This window comes from Diceros bicornis, unplaced genomic scaffold (genome assembly GCF_020826845.1).
Source record: "Diceros bicornis minor isolate mBicDic1 unplaced genomic scaffold, mDicBic1.mat.cur scaffold_54_ctg1, whole genome shotgun sequence".
Taxonomy (NCBI): Eukaryota; Metazoa; Chordata; class Mammalia; order Perissodactyla; family Rhinocerotidae; genus Diceros; species Diceros bicornis.
The window spans coordinates 199659-220592 of record NW_026691418.1 but is presented as its reverse complement, the minus strand read 5'-3'; the positions used below and the strand labels follow the sequence as shown (position 1 = coordinate 220592).

Here is a 20934-nt window from a genome sequence, read left to right as displayed (position 1 = left end):
GCTCATCAGCCAATACGTTTACCATGAATGGTGACACAAGTGTATTAATAAGTGTGAGCATTGCAGGAAAGTATTATTTAACCACTCAGAAGGTGTGGATCACTACACCACAGTGGGATGCTTCTTTTTTTCCACTTCACCCCTTTTTCATTCATACCATGGCAGTCTTTCCTTTGCACATCAGAACTTTGAGATATCTGGATTTAAACACTCTCTACGGACAGTTAGCCCCTCTAAATACCCAGAAGACTTTCTCTTTACCAAATTACGGCTTGAAATTTTTAACTGCTCATTTGCAGGAACTAAATGTGGAAAATTTTGGAGTGTCCGCTCAATGCCTCCCTGGATTCTCTGCCAAAGGACAAATTAGACACGACCATGTCTGGATCCAGCTACTACATCTATCATGCTGTGGATGTGGTGGCCTGAGCCCTCCATGAAATGCTTTTGATAAAATCAGAAGTGGTGTCCATAATGGAATGCAGGTCAGCTCATGTTTCTCACTTAGCAGGTAAAATTTCTCCCTTAAATATGATTCCTATTATTGTATTTTAGGATACGAGAGTTATTTCATGTGGGTATAGAATTGTAATAGTGACATTGCGACTGATCAGCGGTGACTTGAACATAATGAATTGCTGTTGTTTCGTACAGGTTGCAAGTAAATCTCTAATGATTGTAGGGGCTATTTAGCAACAGTGTCAACTCTTTTAACTAAAAATAATCAATTAAAAACTTTCACTGTGAGAGGTAAGTTTTTAAGATAAGACTTAATGACAATTCATCCAAGGGAATTTAAAAATTCAGGGATTTTCAAAATCTAGTTCTGGCCCTAGCCTGTGATAACTTAAATGCCACTGGGGAAAGGACAATTTATTTGAACATTCCTGCATTTTTCTGGAAAGGCTACTGATGGTTAAATAAATATTTCTTCATTGAAATTTAAAATGACTTTTGGAAGCAAGGAGATTGATCCCCTTTTTAGAGATGAGAACCCTAATACTTTGAAATATATTTTAATTCCCCCAAGACCTTTGCAATTCTACTTAGATGAACCTAGACTTTTATAAATCCAAAACCTATGAATAATGTGTCTTGAAATTCTTGCTCTCAGGTACAAGGAAGTTAATGTGATATCAAATCTAAATACACACATTTATTGTGAATATATATTTATTTATGTATATATATAACCTTATATATATTTATGTATTATGTAAATATTAGTTATACATTTATATATAAATTATATCAATTATTGTATGAATATTGTTTACTAGGAGCTTTCATCTTTTCTCTTTCATTTAATAAAATATTTTGTTCAAAGTTAGTAAGAAGCAAGCTGTCTTTCTTTGTCTCTTCTTGAGTTCAAGGAAACTCCCTAGCACCCCTAAAGCAAACCTTATTGCTCAAGGTGCAGCTCAGGTTTGGCCCTACAGCGCTCCCTGGACATGGAATCTTCAAGAATGGTTTAAACAAATCACGATGTGCTCTCTAAGGGCAGACAGGAATGCCTTCTTACTTAAGTATGCAAAATAGTAAACACTCCCCAAATTGAACTTAATCAGAGGATTACTGATATAGAGGGGAAAAAATCTAATTGCTGGGCAACTCAGTAGCCCCACCCGTTCGTATATGAGTTTTCTGTCCTCAATTTCCATCCTTATTTCCTTTCCCAATTATGTCTCCCTTTCAGCTCCACTCATTCCTAAAAAACACCCAATTTAAAAACAGCACTGGAGCTCATGTGTCACTGGCTGAGAAAAGAAACTCTGTGTCACAGCATGAAATTCTGAACTATATCATTTCCCAAAGGTCTTGGACTTCAGGTGAAAGTAAGGGAGTTTGTTCCCCAAGATCCACGTGGTCAAGGTTTCATCATACATGAGGAGCTGATAGACTGGGCCGTGGGATTCAAAAAGACTGCAGAAAACTCAATCTTCGATTAAATCTTCATCTACATCACAAGACAGAGACCGTATATGAAAATAATGGTGAAATTATTTAACTCATAACAAAATTCTCATTTATTGATATAATTTTTCTTACTGTCCAAGAGATATTGAAGGTAAACTTTTTTGAAAAATAATTTTATTTATTTATTTATTTCCCCCCCAAAGCCCCAGTAGATAGTTGTATGTCATAGCTGCACATCCTTCTAGTTGCCGTACTTGGGACACGGCCACAGCATGGGCTGAGAAGCAGTGTGTCGGTGCTAGCCAGGGATCCAAACCTGGGCCGCCAGCAGCAAAGCACGCGCACTTAACCACTAAGCCTCAGGGTCAGCCTGAAAGGACACTTTGAATTAAGGAGATATTCCCGAATTTTGAAATGCTTTATATGCTACAGCAGGACAGTGAGGCTACCAATTTAATATGATGAGCTGATAAAAAATTGATGATTTAAATTTCCATTTAAGCTGAAAAAGTGTCAATCTCATTTCTTGCAAATTTATTGCTCTGCACGCATTGTGCCTCGAAGACATAACAGGTGCTGACGACCAAGCCTTTTGATGACTTGTTGATACAATTAAAATTGTCTTTGGCCATTTGCTTTTATTCCAGAAAACAAATTTTATTCTCTTTAACTAGAATCAAAAGAATTGACATTGAGTGTTTTTTTTAATATTTCAATATTTTATTAATATTCCTTATATTTCCATCTCTTCATCCCACCTTTATACATTCTTGTAGAAAAATTCACCATCAGAAAAAAAGATTATTTTTGCTCTTCCAGGAACTACATTCTTCCTCACATCAGATTTCCCTTTAAAACTCAGTCTTGAAAGCCATCCCTCAAGATGTTATATTATATCATTCAAGCCTTTCCCTGTTTCCTTGGTGTATAATCTACCTGACAATAATTATATTACTAAATAAATTCAATAATTACATATTGTACTAATCAAACAATTCTCATATAAATGTATTGTATGAATTAAAACACTATTTATTATTAAGGTAAAATCTGCTTATAGTTCAAAAATGTGATCCAGGAATACCATATTCGGAATCACATTTGGCAATAACAAATATGATTCATGATCAGATGCCCCATTTTCCTTAAAACAAACAAGTGTCCTAGTCACTGAGATGGAAAATCTTTTAAATCAGTATGTATCTTCATGTTGGGAACTCTTCTCTGCAGATTGACCTTGATTTTATTTTGCTTTCCCTGGGTGCATCAATCATGTCACATCTTAGAGGTGATCTTTAAGATAATTGTTGAGATAATTTAACCAGTATTATCAATTATTCAATATTATTAAATAATAAAATATTATCCAATTATATAGTATTGTTCAGTATTATCACTAATTCTCTTCTTTAAAATTCCCCCCTATGGGTGTAGGATGTTCTGTCAGCCAGGATTCAGGAAAATCCCTCAGGAAGAGAGCTACCTGCTGCTTTGACTGTGTATTGTGGCCAGAGAGAGAAATATGTAATCAGACAGGTATGAACTGACAAAATTTCATAATTACAATCACTTTCTTTCAGCTCTTCTTTGTCTCCAAATAAAGTGTAAAGGGTCTGGGATTAACCAATAGCATCTCATTTCTTCTTTATTTTCTATTATTTCATTCACTCATTCAATACATTCATTTAGGTAATCAATACATCATTTCCATGTTGGGAGTTACCTTGATCTGGCTTCTTTATACTCACATTGTTAGGTTTTGCTGAAGCAGCTCTTCTCAAGGGAATACAGCTCTTAAACTACATGTTGTGTTAGGCAAACACTTAGAGATTCCGTAGCACCATATACTCATCTTGATCACAGAATAACACACATGGAATTATGATGGAAGTAAGTGTGGGTGTCTTTAGGACATGCCTCCTATTCATATCTTTACACCCAAGGTGACGAGCACTATGCCTTAAACATAGTAGGTGTGCAAAAACCGGAACTAAAGATTCAATAAATGAATGGATATATTATAAGATTATTACTCTAGTAGAAGATATAAACCATGAAGTGAGCATGCAAACTTGATAAGATAAAGGCCCTTCTTTCCAAGAAATCTTAGTGAGGTACGTGTGAAAAAAGAATAACATGACAATTTGAAAAGTGCCATAATAAAGGTAGTTAGAAGTTAGCAGAGTCAACAAGAGTAGATAGTCTTACTTGGATGAATCAGATAATTCTTCATGGAAAGCTGATGTTTGAGTTGAGTTTTTAAAAACATGTGGGGATTTGTCAGTTCAAGATGAAGAGGGATTCTTGGCAATAGAACTTTGGACATCAAGAGTTATGCAAGATGAATAAGTTCTGGCGACCTACCGTCCAACATGGGCCTATATTTAACAATATTGTATTGTAGACTTGAAAATTTACTAGGAGGGTAGATTTATGTTAAGTGTTCCTACCTCAAAAGAAAAAAAGTATTTTAAAAAAGGAAGTTAAATTAAAAAAATTACGAGGACAGGAGGAAGGATTTGGAGGTGATGAATAGGTTTAAGGACTTGATTGTAGTGATGTTTCCACGGGTGTATATTATCTCCAAACAAATTAAGTTGTATACATTAAATATGTACAGCTTTTTCTATGTCAGTCATACCTCAATAAAGTGTTTTTAAAATGTTTTTATGTGGTATATTCAGACATATGGAATAGGACCTGTATGGCTGGAATGAGATGATAAAAGACTGATCATGGATGATGATGGAATAGGTAAATAATGAAAACAAAAAAGCCCATCATATTTAAAGTACAATATTCCAGTCTTACCAAACAAAACAGCAAACAATTCATATGTACTAATTACCAAAGTTATCTCTTTACATTGCTAAATGTTCTGTCCAGTACAATAATGCATGAAATAACATATTACAGAAATAAATAATGGTCTGGTAGAGAGAGCATGTTTACAAATTATGTTGGTTGTTAGAATGCATCTGGCTATAAATTAAAAAGAAAACAAACTAAATGTGTCTTTTAAAAAATATTTATTATATCCCATAAAAAAGACCAGAGTAATTTACTATGATGATTTTTTGTGCCAGAAAAAATAAAAGCACAGAGTTGCATTACAAGGATGGAGAGGGAAATATGTGTCATTCTATTTGTTATTTACTTAATGAATGTTGTCATAAATATCACTTTTCAAAAAAAAAAGTGAAACAATTAAAAAAAAAAAAAGGCCAGAAATAGAATGACTCGAGGATTAGAGAATTCAGCAGCTCAAAACTATAATCAAGCACTGATGATTCTCTCATATTTTGTTCTATCATCTTTGGTCCTCAGCTTTGTCTACAGGCTGGGCTCCTTATGGTCTCAGAGGCTGAGCTGTTTAAAGTATTATATCATAGCAAGCGAAGAGAAAGATGAAAAAGAGTGGGCATCTAGTCTGCCTGAATTTATAAGAGTCACTCAAAAACACATCCTCCCAGTGGGGCCAACTATAATTGATTTAGACTTCTCAACCTCCCCTCAATCACACGGTCTCATGGAAGAAGTTGAATGTGAAAGCACAACTGAGCTGCTGGTAGGAAGGGGACACATGGGTCATGAATAGGCAACCAGTGGAATCTGCTTCCATGTTTACTTACATAATGCAAAAAATACTTTAAATTAGAACGCAAAAATATCTAATCAATTAGTGGGATCTAAAATAATGTAGCAGCCTGGTCCTGTGGTGTAGTGGTTAAAATTCAGCATCCTCCACTTTGGTGGCCCGGGTCCATGTGTTCAAATCCCAGGCATAAACCTACACCACATATCAGCCACGTTGTGGTGGCCACTCGCATACAAAATGGGGAAGACTGGCACAGATGTTAGCTCAAGGCTAATCCTCCTCAATCAAAAGATAAATAAATAAATGAATAAATAATTAACTAAATAAATAAAAGATGAAAATAATGTATCAATAATAAGGATTTTCCTACATATCAATAGTAAAGTGTTTGATAACGCAGTATGAAAGTCTCGTTTCTCACTCTCAAAAACACAAAAATGTAATGCACAAAGTACATTAGTTAGAATGTGTTCAACTGAAAGTGATAGAGAAACTCATAGTGGCCTTAAATCATGACGTTTGTTATTTATGTTACAAGAATTTCAGAAATAGACAAATGCAAAGGTTTTTTTTTTTTTCTATCAACCTTTTGATAATAAAGACTCAGGCTCTATATAACTTTTGCTTCAATATGCTTAGTGTGTGGGATTTTATTTTTACAATTGTCTGCCACTGCACAGCATCCACATGGGAAAGAAAGAGGAAGAGTCAGCTATAGCATCCTATTTGATGCACGTTTTATTTAGTTCAAGAAAGAGACTATACAATCAGATTGTCATTGATTTATGTCCATGGCTCATAACCCACAAGTGAGGTGGAGCACACTCTGACAAAAATTAGCTTATATCTGTCACAATTGGCTTAGGTCACTCAAAATTGGGGTTCTAATAGCTAGGTAAAATGGAGGAAGTGTACTGAGTAAGTAGTTACTGTATGTTATGCGAAGTATAGTTTTAATTTTGGCTAAAAATGTGTTTGAGAATTGCAAAAGAAAATGAATAAATTTAGCGCCATTAAATTTCCCAAATGGAATGTCTGAATATTACAAAACTCTGTATCCTTGTCTAAATAATTTTTAGCTTTAACGCAATTCAAACCACTTTACCGAAGGAATTTACTTTGAAGGTTAAGAATTTTACTATATTTTTTATGAAACAAAAATCGAGTTAGAAAAATCGAGAAACAAGATTTATATAGAAAAGTGAGTCAAAAAGAAAAGCTGTAATTATGGTAATTGCATTGTTCTAATATTATTTGTAGAAATAGGAACGAGAAAAGAATGTCCACTTTCAACAATAAGAATGGCTGCTTCATGCTCCGAGGTCAGAGTTGAGTAGTTGTGGCAGAAACCCTATGGCCCACAAAGCCTAAAATATTTGTTCTCTGTCACTTTACCGGAAAAGTTTGCCAAATACAAATTCATAGCCCTGGGCGCAGCCCTTGAATGATGGCTGATGGGCATGCCTGCATATGAGTTGCAGCTGCCTCATCCTCAGCTGAGATGACTTGTTTCCATGTGTTCTTCTTGCCTCACAGTGCTCCCCAGAGCGATTGTGATCTAGGTGAGCACAGTGGAAAAGCACTTGATGTCTCTGATGCCCTGCCTTCCTTTCCCTGCCTCACTTTCCTAGTAGCTCACTGGTGTGTTGCAAAGTCCCCACCACCTAAAATATTCGCCCCTAAACCCTCAAGTTTATGGACACATCCAACTAACACAGGACCCAAACTTGGAACTTTTGGAGGTGGATTATCACTGACTTGAAGCTAAAATCATTCTGACATAGGACGGGACTGTTTAATGTGAATATTATTAACGTAAGTGTCTGCAACATTGTGTCTCACAACCAAATAAGGTGTGGGCTGTGGGCCCTATAATGCCAATGAGACTTTTGTTGTTTGTCTTCGGAATATGGAAGAGTGGCTGACTGAAACACCAAGACATTCCTTTCTTTTTCAAATAGAGATCAATGTATAGGGCGTCCAGGAAGCCAGTATGCAAACAATGAGAGAAATCACAGCCTGCTGAAACTTGTGACATTTCTGGCATTTGAAGATTCTTTAGGGAAGACTCTGGCTTGCACAGCTCCTTGCTTCTCTGTTGTCATAACAGTGGTCCCTGGGGTCTTTGTGAAGCACTGAGACACTCCTGTAAGCAAGAATTGGACTCTCAGCTACATCCTACTCTTTTCCCTCACACTCTCTGCTTCCTCTGCTCCTTACTCTTCATCGGCTGACCCAACACAGCCACCTACATTATTCAACAAATCACATTTAGAGTTGTTTTTACTGTGGCTGTTTCCACTGTCTTGGCCAAAACTATTACTGTGGTTGTGGCCTTAAAGGTCACTGCACCAGGGAGAAGGATATGGCAGTGGTTGGTGTCAGGGGCACCTAACTTCATCATTCCCATCTGCTCCTTTATCCAGCTGAGTCTCTGTGGGATCTGGCTGGGAACCTCTCCTCCCTTCATTGACACAGATGCACACTCTGAACACGGCCACATCATCATCATGTGCAACAAGGGCTCAGTCACTACCTTCTACTCTGTCCTGGGATACCTGGGTTCCTTGGCCCTGGGCAGCTTCACTGTGGCTTTCCTGGCCTGGAACCTGCCTGACACCTTTAATGAAGCCAAGTTCCTGACGTTCAGCATGCTGGTGTTCTGCAGTGTCTGGGTCACCTTCCTGCCCATCTAACACAGCGCCAAGGGTAAGGTCATTGTGGCCGTGGATGTCTTCTCCATCTTGGCCTCCAGTGTGGGGCTATTAGGCTGCATCTTTTCTCCCAAGTGCTAACTTAGTTTCCTAAGGCCAGAGAGAAACATATCAAAAGTGTTAAGGAATAAAACACACTCAGGGAGAAAATAATCGAAATGTAAGTTATTTTCATAGGTCACAAGAACTTGCATAAACTTGAAAAATAAACCACTATATTTTTCCAGATTCAATTTCAGTACCAACTAAACTTACCTTACATCTCTACTTAATTTTTTGCTTTATGTTTCTTTTGACTTTGTACAATATTCCTTGGGCATTCAAATGAACAAATACACAAACATTCATACTAATTTTCCTCTAAAATTATGTGTGAGAGATTGCAAAAATGGCCACACATCAGTCCTTTCCCTCTGTCTGTTTGGTTATAGCATCCCAGGTTGACTCTGGGTAGACTGGACATTGTAACTTGCTTTGGCCAATGGGATATTACCAAATGACATGAGCAAAGGCTTGAAAAACACTTGTTAATTGTTGCTACTTGTCCTTCTCTGGCTGTCCTTGGGAAGCCTGAGGCCATCAATATGTGAATGATTCTAGACAGACTCCACATCTCCATCACTCTAGGTGGCTTCAAGTCAACAATCAGATGTGTGAGTAAAACTGTCCTAGACCATCCAATCCCAGCTGAGCCAACAATAGGTCAAGATCAAAATAACTTCCCAGTTAACCCACAGAATCTTGAGAAAAAATAAACTATTCTTATTTGAAGTGACCAAATTTTAGGGTGATTCGTTACACAGCAGAAGCTAACTGATATATTATGCTACCATTTAAATATGTCCTCTCATTATTTGTATAATTATCACAGATTTCTATTTCTTTATCCAATATCGTAGACTGGAATATTCTCTAGATTAAGTCTCTGAAAGAAAATCAGAGACCATATCACGTTCCGTTTTACTTTTTCTCCTTCCTCTTTTCAACCAGACATCTTTAAGCATATATACTAAGAATATCATCACTAACTTTAAGATTATGGATATTCTTCTATATTCTCATCCACCACTGTTATACGTGGGGATTTTACTTTTAATTTTAGCTCTATAATCCATGTGGAATGATTTACTTGTGAATAATGTTAGTTTATGGTCCAGTGTTTTATTTTACAAATGGATATCTTTTAGTCTATAAAACAAACACTGCATCATTTTAAAGGTTGATTTGAAGTACATGGAATCTGAATAATGTTTGGAAAACTATCTTTGAAACACTGTTTTCAGTCACAAGTATAGTATATCTCTCCATTTAATCTGAGCTTTTACATGCTTTGTATCTCTTTATAATCTTCTTCATATAACTAATGTGTAGTTCCAATTATTTTAACTACTCATCTTAAATAATTCATTGCTCTTAGGAATGGAATAATAGTTTACATGTTTAAACTAATTCTTGCTCATATAACAGTATTTTTGATGTTTCATATAGAAATCTAGCTTCCTTTCACATTACTGCACTTATTTATCAGTTCTAAACTTTATAAGTTATGTCCCACTAAAATAATAGATTTTCTCTTCTTCTCTAATATTATTTACCTCTTATTCTGTTGATTCTCGTTTTTTCATGACTGGGCTCTCCAATATCACACTGAATCACAATAGTGTTTGCCAGGAGCATTTTCCTCTTCTTAAGTGTAGCATAAACATCATATAAATTCCTTGTCAGGGCAGAGCAGGCATCTAAGAGAGAGAAAGTAAAAACGTGAAGGGGAAACATTTCAAGCTGGAAATCAACAGACTTGCTTCTCTTGGCTGTTTGGAGCTGGAGATGTTATGCAATGTGGCCAGCTGAGAATCAGAGGATGTTTCTCTAGTCCCAGGAATTAGTCTTAGTCAAATCTCTCAACCTCTTTAGACCTCATTTTCTTTACCTGTAACATGAAGAGTTGGATGAGTCTTTTTGAGTTCTGAAATCCAGTGACAACAAGATAACCTTCACCCAGATGCACTTGACAAAGACCAGAGAGAATTTTTAGTTGTCTTCCTCTGCATCAACATTATTATCCATATCACCACTTAAAGACATATCAAATGTATACTTTTGCATGACACTGATAAAACAGGTTCCATACCAAATCGCTGTTTGTTGGGATAACAAATCTATAGTTAATTGTTTAGAGGTAAGCATAGAGATGGGCCCTGCTGGAACCAGCAGTCAATGGGCCAAAAAGTCTTGCTTTATTTTACAGCGAGGCTGTGGAAACATTCCCTAATACACCAAAATTCTTCTGTACTTAGAAAGTATGAAATAAATGGGAGCCTTGAATCCATGGTTACGAGCTAATAAGGATATGATTTTTAAAATTTTGCTAATTATGTCATTTGCCTGCTATGAGGCTGTTCTCTGGTGACTAAAGAGCAGATGTATTCAAGGCCTCTTTCATTTCTTTAATAAATATTTACTCAGCGCCTGCCACTTGCTGCAAGATAGCAGTGATCTACCCTAAGAGCATTTATATTCTAGTAGGGTATCACAGACAATAAACAAAAAGAGAATCTTGAGGTGATCAATAAAGTTACATATACATCAGACTTTTTTCATTCTGGACTATTATTCACCCTTTCCCTTCTTTTACTGTTTCCCAGAACTCTAAGCATGGACTTGAACAACCAGAAATCATGGGTCTCATGTTTCTTCTCGCAACACCCCTGTTTCAAAGACATAGTGTTGATCATCTCAGAGTATGTCTCCTCAAGACTAAGTCCCTAGGAATCAGCATTATTTCATCACTTTCTTGAGAGGACGGATAATATTATGAAGGGAAAACAAAATATCATATGGTATTTATACACGAAATGATGTTTCCACTCTAATTGTTTTATATAATGTGGTGTGATTTGGGGCAAGTCAGTTACTCCTTCCGAGACAGTGGTAATAATACCCAGAAAAGCATTCTATAGAGATTAAATGAAACAAAGTATGAGAAACTGCTTTGTAAATTGCAAAGCAATCTATTTCATCTTATTTATTGTAATAACGTTTTCATTTATCCAATCCTTTTTGACTCTACACAGCCTGCCTAGACTGAGTTTTATCATTTATTCAACAATAATAATGGATCAAATTGGTTGAGTATTAGAAATTTCATATGGTTCAACTTAATTAAAAGGCAATCAAAATATTTAATTTAGTTATAATTACAGTTAAATTTTTCATGTTGCCTTACAATGTGCCAGGCACATTCTAGGCATCTGACATGTATTCACTCATTTAATGCTCACAACAATGCCATGGAGACAATACTATTAACCCCTACTGTATGGATGAGGAATATTAGAGGTTCTATAATTGTCCAAGTTCACACAGCTGGTACCCAGACAGTCTACCTCCAAAACCTCTTTTAGGGATCCACTAGCGGTCGTGGAGCTTACATTGTAAAAGGATCACCCTGGTTCCTGGTTGGCGAATGGACCAGAGGGGACTAAGCAAGAAAGCACATGGCTACTGAAATGATCCAGGCAAGCAATTCTGAATACAGGATTTCCTTCCTTTTTAAGGCTGAATAATATTCCATTGTATAGATGCCTCAGATTTTCTTCATCCTTTCACCCACGGATGCACAATTAGGTAGTTTCCATCTCTTGGCTATGGTGAATAATGTTGCAGTGCATTTTGTCAAACGATTTCCTGGCACTTAGTGAGTTTGAAAAAATTCTTCTTATACACTTTAGTTACTGTAATGAACTACATTTCTAAATGTCTAAAGTTTAAATATTTGTCATTCTAAAGAAATACCTTGCCTGATCATGATTTGTGTTGTTATCAGTTTATGAATGATCTAAGATTTTTGTACAAAAATTTGTTATAATGGCTTTTTTTTCATGTATTCAGGAACCTGGCATAATATGGGTATTCCCTGATTCTTGATTTTTAGTTGAGTTTTCTAGTAAGCCTTTAGGATAGGAAGTATCTTCCTAGATGTGAGGCAGAGAGCAGAAAAATAATAAAGTGATTGTTATATTTAATTATATCAAAAGGATATAAAACTTTCTCTTTGTTAAATTGTTTTTACACACCCTTTGCTTATTTGTAAGAATGGCACATATCGTTTTATTAATGAAAAGAGAATTCAATAAACAATTTTAACATAAAACAATATCTATTGAGAACTTATATGAAAATTTTAGCAATATGCTGTCACTAATTTCCTCATCTGCAAAATGGAGATAGATAATACCATCTTCCTTATGGGTTGCTGTGAAAATACTCAAGAGTAATGTATGTAAAATGCTTATCACCATGTCGGTGGGAAAGTGATGCCCCATTCATTTTTCCACCGGGATGATGGCAGCTTTTTTTACGCTTGAAGTCTGTAGTTTTCAAAATATGTTCTACTGTTGTAAAGTGAATCCTTTTTACAAACTCTTTGTAGAGTTTCATGATCCCTTTGGAATACAAATTCAGGCTCCCGTGTGTGTGTGTCTATACGCACATCTCTCAAATAATACTTCAAGCCTTATAATGAAAAGCTACCTTCCCCACTCTTGACTCTGGTTCCAAAAACAACTTCAATTTTCTGGTTGAAAATCTATATTTCTAAATTAGCTACTCATACAGCATTTTCATTTTTCAGCTTTTGACTATTTATACTTTCTTTCTTCTCCGAAACAATCAGCATGAAGAGTTCTTACATATGTGAAAAACATAATTCCCCTTGCCCAATATAACTATTTAATGAATTAGGATAAATCAAAATTCAATTTCTACTGTTTTATGACATAAATGTTTACCATTTTATAGCATATGAATCTTATCCAGAGATGTGCTACGTCAGATATTATGAATACATTTTCTGTCTCACTTTTTCCTTTGACCTTTTAAATGGGAAAATTCTCTTGTTTCTTTGTTGTCTTCCTTTGGATTCATCACTGGTTCATCTCCTTCCACCGGAAATTTAAATCTCTTTCCAGTAACTTCTGACGCATGAGTCAATTCATGGGCTTCAGGTTTTGCTTGGGGACATCCCTCTTGGGCTTGAACATATACACAAGCCCACATATGCAAAGTATGTCTGGAAGGATAGAGGAGAAAATGATGTTTATCTCTGTGCAAAAGGACTGGGAGACAGTGGTAGAGTGAGAATATTTTACTGACTTCGCACCATTCTGTGAAGTTTTCCTATATGTGTATCTAGAACGTAGTGGCCTCTCTGCCCCCAGTTTTTAAAATTAAAATGGCGTTATATCCTGATCTCCTGGCTTGGGACAGCAAGGTGTAGAGAAATGTGAATATATGATCCAATATTTTAATGAAATTAAATAAAGCAAACCCGCACAAAAAATTTATAATTTTAAATATGGGCACATCATTCTATGCGTCTGTGTAAAGGTGGGGAAAGGAATGAAGAAAAGCTGTTCAACATCCAGCTACCTGTACAGTCTAGGGGTCCACGGAAAACCCCGCCTCCAGCCCTGCCACTGGAGCTCATTTCCTCCCCCTGTGACGTCCACCTGACTTATTCCAGCCCCACTCCCGCCTCTTCCCACCACTGGAACTGGTCTCCACCCACAACCTTTGGGCCTGGCTCCGCCAACAGCCTGGTCCCCGCCCACACCCTTGTCCCCACCCACAGCCCCGCCCCTAAAACTGGTCCTGTCCCTGTTGCTGACCAAGCCCGCTGCCCGCCCTAGCGCTCACTGTAGAAACTAGACACCTCCCTTAAGGTTGGGGTGCGCGGCCCCGCCCCGCCCCGCACGCCGCCTCGACCCGGAACCCCCAAACGTCCGTCCTCCCCGAACTTCAGTCCTCCCCGAACGCCCGCCCGAGAGCGGAAGCGGAAGCGCGGGCGGCGCCGTGGATGGAGCCGGGGGATTCACGGTGTGTTCCGTCTTCTAGGCGCGGATGGGATTCTCCTGGACGTTTGCCCTCAGGGGCGGGCCTCGGTGATCGGCGGGCGGTCCCGGGTCGGGTAGGGGTCCAGGGAGGTGCCTGGGCCACGGGCAGCCCCGTCAGGGCCCGGCGTCTCTCTGTCCCCACGCAGCTCCGTTTCCCCCGGGCTGTTCGCTCAGGGCCCCCAAGGCTGCTGTTCATCCTGGCTCCGCGCGCCGCTGTCCCCTCCTCAGAGTCCCCGTCACCGTCCTCCGTGTGATTTTGTCCCCAGGGGGCTTATCTGCGTCTGCAGGCGGTGTTTGAGTTGTTACAAATGGGGGCACTCCTGACGTCTAGAGGGGGAGGCAGGAATGCTGCTCAGCATCCTCCAGGGCCCAGGACAGCCTGACACAGAATTGCCAGGCCCCAGATGTCAGTGGTGCTGAGGTTGGGAAAACTGCTCCAGGGCCTGAAAATCTCCCGAGCCCTGAATGAAGTGTGGAAATTGTTGACAATTCAGCGAGTCACTTACAAGGTCCCTAAATGACAAGCTTGTTTAAAGGGTCCAGAGTCACCAAAACGTCTCTGTCCAGCCAAGTGAGTTGAGTGACTCAAGTGCACACAGCACGAAGCTGCTTTCTCCCATCTCGGGGAGCAGGTGGCTGGATAGGAATCGGGAAAATCCAGTCACAGCCAACAGTTACAGTTAAATCAGTAAATACAAAAAAAGAAGAGTGAATGGGGTGGCCTTTTCATCCAACACCCTATAAAAGGCCTCAAAAGCTTGTTTGCGCTTTTTTTCCCCCCTCAGACACGAAAAGCATCCGTGGAGATCAACTTTGAGGTGAACCAGGCTCAGGGTCCACCTGTCCTCGCTGATCCATGGATTTCTGTGTGACCAGGTGAGTACCCTGTGGACCTGGTACCAACAGGTTCCGGCAGCCTCCGCTGTGCAGAAGACCTGCCAGTGGGGTATCCTGGGCTCGGGTTGTCACCACATGGACTCACTGAGAGTGAGGGTATCTTGAGAAAAAATATTTATGTTTGATGGATTATATTCAAGGGAAAGATGGTAAGCTGTGTGTGGTTCTGTGTGGTAAATATTTCAGTAAGTACAGTTATATGCAAATAAGAACATATGAAAGAAACGTAAATAACTGCAAATGTAGATTATAGTAGAAAATATAGATTTACTTGCATTGCATAATACTCAAAAGTCAGGATTTATATATATTATAAATACAAAAATGTTTTGCGTGTGTATGTAGTATTAGAAGACATCCCATGAAATATTAGCAGGGATACTCAGCAACATTCCTTAGAACCATTCAATTTGACTTCTAAAATCCTGTAAATCCTCCACAAAAATTTGAAATAGAGGAGCATTCAGGGAAAAAGATGATTTGAACTTCTTTGTATAAATAAAAAATTTAAAATTGAATTTGCCAGTAGCAAGATTCATTTAGAGCATTTTTTTCTTTATGACATTTCAAATCGTTTAGAGGAATACTAAGCAACACTGTAGATTAAAGGGAAGGGCAATAGTCTCCAAAAAGACTGTCCTCACCACCTTGCCTTCTAAAGGGAATTAACTTTGTTTCTTGAAACTTTTCTAAAATAACGGTCTGGTGATTCACGTTGCAGGGAATCTTGTTAAGTAATTTTGTATTTAGTTGTTGGCTTCTACTAATTTTCTGTTTGTGTGCCTTTTTCATTTTAGCTTTCTTGTGACGTTCTTGAGGGGAATTTGTGCTTGTCATGCAATAGATAGTCTTTGAGTGTATAATTTATGGTGACCAACCATCCTCATTTGTTCAGGACAGAGGGTTTTTCCAGGACACAGGACGTTTAGTGTTCAAACCAGGGCAGTCCTAGACAAACCGGGATGGTTCCTCATCTCATGAGCCAGGCCCTGGGCCACATGCATGGGGACCTGGAGAACCAGAGAGACCTTGTACCACCTCCATGGAATTTATGTTGTATTTGGGTATTTGGATTTTAGACAGTTAATAATGAGAGTGATGTGGGAGTTTGGCACAAGGGGACTCAACCTGAGGGGGCAGGGAAGCCCTCTTGAGAAGGACTGATATTTACCTTGAGAGCTAGATTTGGGACTGGATTTTGCTAGTTGGAGGGTTAGACTGGAGTGAGGGTGTGGGAGTGTGTTCAAGAAAGTGTTTCAGGCAGAGGGACCCGCATGAGGACACCCCTGAAGCAGAGATCCTGGTGTGTCCATGAACTGAGAAGAGGGATGGCTGAGCCGAGTCAACACAGGGGGAGAGGTGTGAGCCAGACCAGTGAGGGGGACAGGCTGGACCAGGTCAGGAGTGACTTGGAACTCTGTTCTAAGACCAGTGGGAAGACTCTGGAGAGATGCGAGTAGAAGGATTATGTAATTAATGTTTGCTCTAAACACGGGGGTTAAAATGGACTTCATGGTTAAGAATGAAGACTTAAGAGGCAAGATGGGAGGTGCTGGGAATAAGATTAGGAATAAGATGATTGTTCCCTACGCCTGGCTGATGGCTGTGGAGCAAGAAATAAGTAGAAAGAAAAGACCTTGGAGTGTAGAACCGAGAGAATGTAATGGTACTTTCTTGCCTGCATGTGTCAGATGGCACAGGGCACTGACTGTGTTCCTCGCTGCTGTCCGTGCAGACCTGCAGGTGCCCCCTCGCACAGGTCTGTGTGTTCACCCCTCTTTGCCGCTCACATGCCCCCCTCCACATCGTAAATGAAGTCAGGCCTTACTTGTGAGGGGGTTGTCTCACACGGCAGACAACTAGGAGAGCCCCTGCAAGCATCAGAGCAGCCCCTTCAGCATCTCCCTCAGCCTCCTCCCTTCCCTTCTCTCGCTTTCCACACCCAGAAGGACCCCTGCTCAGTATTCCACATCCCCATCTTCTTACTCCCCCAGGCTTGAGAAGGGTGGGGCAGCCACTGGGTTGCACATCATCTGCACCTTCCACTCTGACCCATGAAGGTCCAGGGCTGGACAGAGAGTGACTCTACTGGGAGTTGAGCCATGAGACCCAGGGCGTCTCCCACCTGGGCTCCTTCACCCTGGACAGGGACAGCCTCTACATCAGTGGTGAAGGGCTGTGCTACAGCCATACTGTCTCTCCCAGTCGGAGTTCTGTGTTACCTCCTTTGTTCTAAAGTGAGCTGTGATCCATCTCTCTATCCACCCGGTCTGGGTTCAGACTTCTCATCACTGTGTGATCACTGGGTCCAGCCACCTTCCATCTCGTTGCCTCCCCCCTGAACAACTCTGCCCTCTTCCCCTCTGCTTTCCCCTCTGCTTTTCCCACAAAGGTGCCTACATCCTCCCTCTCCTTAATCCTTTATGTTCACCCCAACTCTTGCTCAGCTAGTCTTGCCTTCTCTCCACAGGTTACAATTATGGAGCCGTGGCCCCGACTACCAACAGTGAGTATTCCTGGCCCTGATCTCCTGGGTCCCGTCCACATTTGGGGATGGGGAGCACACCTGCTGTCTCCTACACCTGCTGTCCTTGGTGAGGGAAGGACCTGGAAGGGCCCTAATTCATCCCTTCTCTCCCTCCCGGGTTCTGGTGGAGAGTCCCAGCCCAGGGTGAGAAAGCCTTAGACAGAGACATGTTCTCCACACATTCTGACCCCACGTGGTTTACACTTTAATTCTGCTAAAGCGCCGCCATTGGTCCTCTTTTTCCAGGTATCCCATCCGTCTGTCCAGTTTTCTGCCCGTCCATCTGTCTCTCCTCCGAGTTCAGTCTCTCTTGTTCACCTATCTCTCTCTCTTGGGCTCCTCTCATCCACAGGCTTGCTCATCCCTCTACTCACACAGTCACCCGTCCCCTCACTCTCATTTATGCTTCATCTGTGAATGGTGGTCCTGGGACAGCCACTGCTGGAGCTCGGGTGAACTTGGGGGCTCCTCCCACTCTATCCCTCCCTGAAGACAGCCCTCGCCACAGCTCCCGAGCCAGCCACCACGTCCCTGCATACTTGAACATCACCTGTGCTACCAGAAGTCACCACAGGTATCAGGGGCCCCTTTTCCTTCCCAAGAGAAGTTCTCCGGCCCCAATCCTCCACCAGCCAGTTGTGATCCAGGAACTGGGAAGCCAGGGTGTGAAATTCTGGTTTTAGGGCAATCATGCTGATCCCAAAGATTATACCAACGATTCAGTCTAAGGCCAGCCCTCAGAGAGCCCCTAGTCTTGTGAAATTATGACACCATTATAATACAATGTGGAATGTTTCGGGGAGAGGCACCTGGCATAATTTGGAGGGGAGGAGCTTGCTAGAGAAATTTTCACCAGAATGGAGTCTTTAAGAATGAATAGGAGGGACCCTGGCAAATAGAGGATGAAGGGTTTTCCTGGCAGAGTGGATTCCATGAGCAAAGGCTCCAGCCAGAAACAACATGCTGTAAGGGGAGAATTGAAACCAATTTGGTTTGCATGAAGCATGAAGTTTAAACAGCAGTAGATGGATAAAATGATACTGAAAGTTCAGCAGGAGCCAGATTGAGTAGAGCCTTGAGTGCCAGGTCAAGAAGGTTGAACTAAACACTGAAGGCCATAGGTAGCCATGGGTGGTACTAGACAGTGGTGGCGCTAATGAGGTATTCATTTCAGAAAGATTCTTCTAGTAGTCCATGTAGAACATCCTTTAGACAGAGCCTCCAGTGAGCCTGCTGGGGTGTTTGTCTGGGTGAAAGAAGTTAAGACCTGAGCTGGGATAGGGATGGAGTATATGTGAGGATCAGTGTGCAAGGTGAATGGGTGTTACTGGGAAGGAAGAGGAGCTGAGCAGATATGCTGGTTGTGACTTGCGTGACGACACAGGTGGGTGGTGGTGCCACTGTGAGAGAAGACGACAGATGATAATGAGTGCAGGACTCTGGTCTGGTCTCAGGCCAGCTCTCAGAGATGACCATCGCTCTCCCTCTTGTCTTGCAGCTTTGGGGCACAACCTGAAGACCCTCACAGTCACCTTCCCCAACTCCACCCTCTGGTATTCATCAAACAGGAGCAATGGCTCAGCCACGTTCAACTACATTGAGAGGGTCCTGCAGAGCCTGGTGAAACCCTGGTCCCAGCAGCTCCTGGTGGGTTAAATCCCATCAAGCCCCTCCCCTAACCCCTGTCCCTCCTCCTCATCCTCCTCCTCCTTCCTCCCCAGCTGGATCCTTGTTCAAGAGGAGCAGCCTGGGTCCCTTCTACTCGAGTTCCAGACTGGTCTCCCTCAGGTGAGACCCTCCCCTGAGCATTTGCCCCTAATGACCAATTTAGTGACCACCACTCTTTGTCGCCCCACTGTCCTCCCATTTCCTCCTTCCAGTTCTGGCCCCCACCCCCAGAGGTTTCAGGACCTCTCTCTAGAGTCCCCACATCCCTCTCTCCCCAGGCCTGAGAAGGATGGGGCAGCCACCAGTGTGACTCCGTCTGCACCCACCACCCTGATCCCGTGGACCACCATGCCTATGTGCTGGGAGTGGAGAGTCTCCACCTGTCTGCTCTTCCTCTCGGTGGCTCCAGGCTCTGCAGCCCAGAGTTTATCCATCCAGAGAGAGCACCAGCTACATTTCCGCATCATCGTCGGGAACCTCAGCAACCTGGAGCCCACATCCTCGGAGTACACTGCCCTGCTGGGGGACACCCAGGACCATGTGGGGTCTCCCCTCTCCCGTCTAACCTTGTCCTGAGGGTGGCGTCATTCCTCTGTCTGACTTACATCTGTTAAGTGATTGTTTCAACCCTTCACTTTCCCTGCGTGTCTGGGTTCTCTTAGTGTCCAGAGGTGATGTCCTAGCTGCCTTGCCCATTTCTCACATAGGTAAACTGAAGCTCAGAAAGGGGAGTATTGTGCCTAGGTTCACACAGTGAGTTAGAGGCAGAGCCAGGATATGAAGTCAGGTCTCCCTTGCCCCAAGGTCTGTGATCTTTCACTGGCTCCAGTGGTGCCCTGCATCCCCAGGAGACCTCCATCTCACCCACTCTCCCTCGCGTTTGTTCTAGGTCACCAAGCTCTACAAGGGCAGCCAGCTGTAAGATATATTCCACTCCTGCCTTTTCACCGACTTGATGTAGGTTGAGGAGATTGGAAGCATTGGCTGAGCTAGTGGCTGATGACTCTGAGCTCAAGTGACACATCCTTGATCTAAATGTCACTGACATGGTGCCCATTCTGCCCCACATCCCTGTCAGCTAATCCTACCATCTCCTTCCATAAGTTTTTGGGGAATGATAAAAGCATTAACATTTGGTGCCACCAACCCCCAGCATCCTCCTCCTCCTCCTCTTCTGGAGACTTTCAACAAATATCAGCAGTCTAACTGTGTTCTCCAGTAGTGGAGCCACTAAGCATATGGGGCAATTAAAATTTTTTATACACCTATTGTGATACGGTTCACATATTGTGTGTGGGGAGGAGTGTATTTTTTAGGTTTTTCTAGATACAATATCTTCTCCTCTGCAAAACAAATAGTTTGACCTCTTCCCTTCCAATCTGGGTTTCTTTTATTCCTTTTTCTTGCCTAATTGCCCTCATTAGAACCTCTAGTACCTGTGATTAACATACGAGATAAGGGAAGACATCATTTTCTTGTCCCTGGTCTTAGGGGGAAATTTTCAGTCTTTCGCCATTGAATATGGTGTTAGCCAATGGGTTTTTTATCGATGCTGTTTATAGGTTGAGAAAGTTTTCTTCTATTTCTAATTTGTTGAGTGTTTACTTTTTTTGACATGGAGGGTGTTGTATTTTGTCAAAATCTTTTCTGTACATGTGGTTGAGATTTCGTGGTATTCGCCCTTATTCTATTAATATGGTGTATTACATAATCAAGTTT

At 41.1% G+C, this 20934-nt stretch overlaps 1 long non-coding RNA gene across 1 annotated transcript; it reads left to right on the top strand.

The window, feature by feature from the left end:
- The first annotated feature begins 18002 nt into the window (after nucleotides 1-18002).
- On the top strand, nucleotides 18003-19330 carry LOC131403061 (uncharacterized). Its single transcript, XR_009219183.1, has 3 exons — nucleotides 18003-18121; nucleotides 19046-19167; nucleotides 19269-19330. It is a non-coding gene; the product is annotated as an uncharacterized LOC131403061 (long non-coding RNA).
- Nucleotides 19331-20934: the final 1604 nt, after the last annotated feature.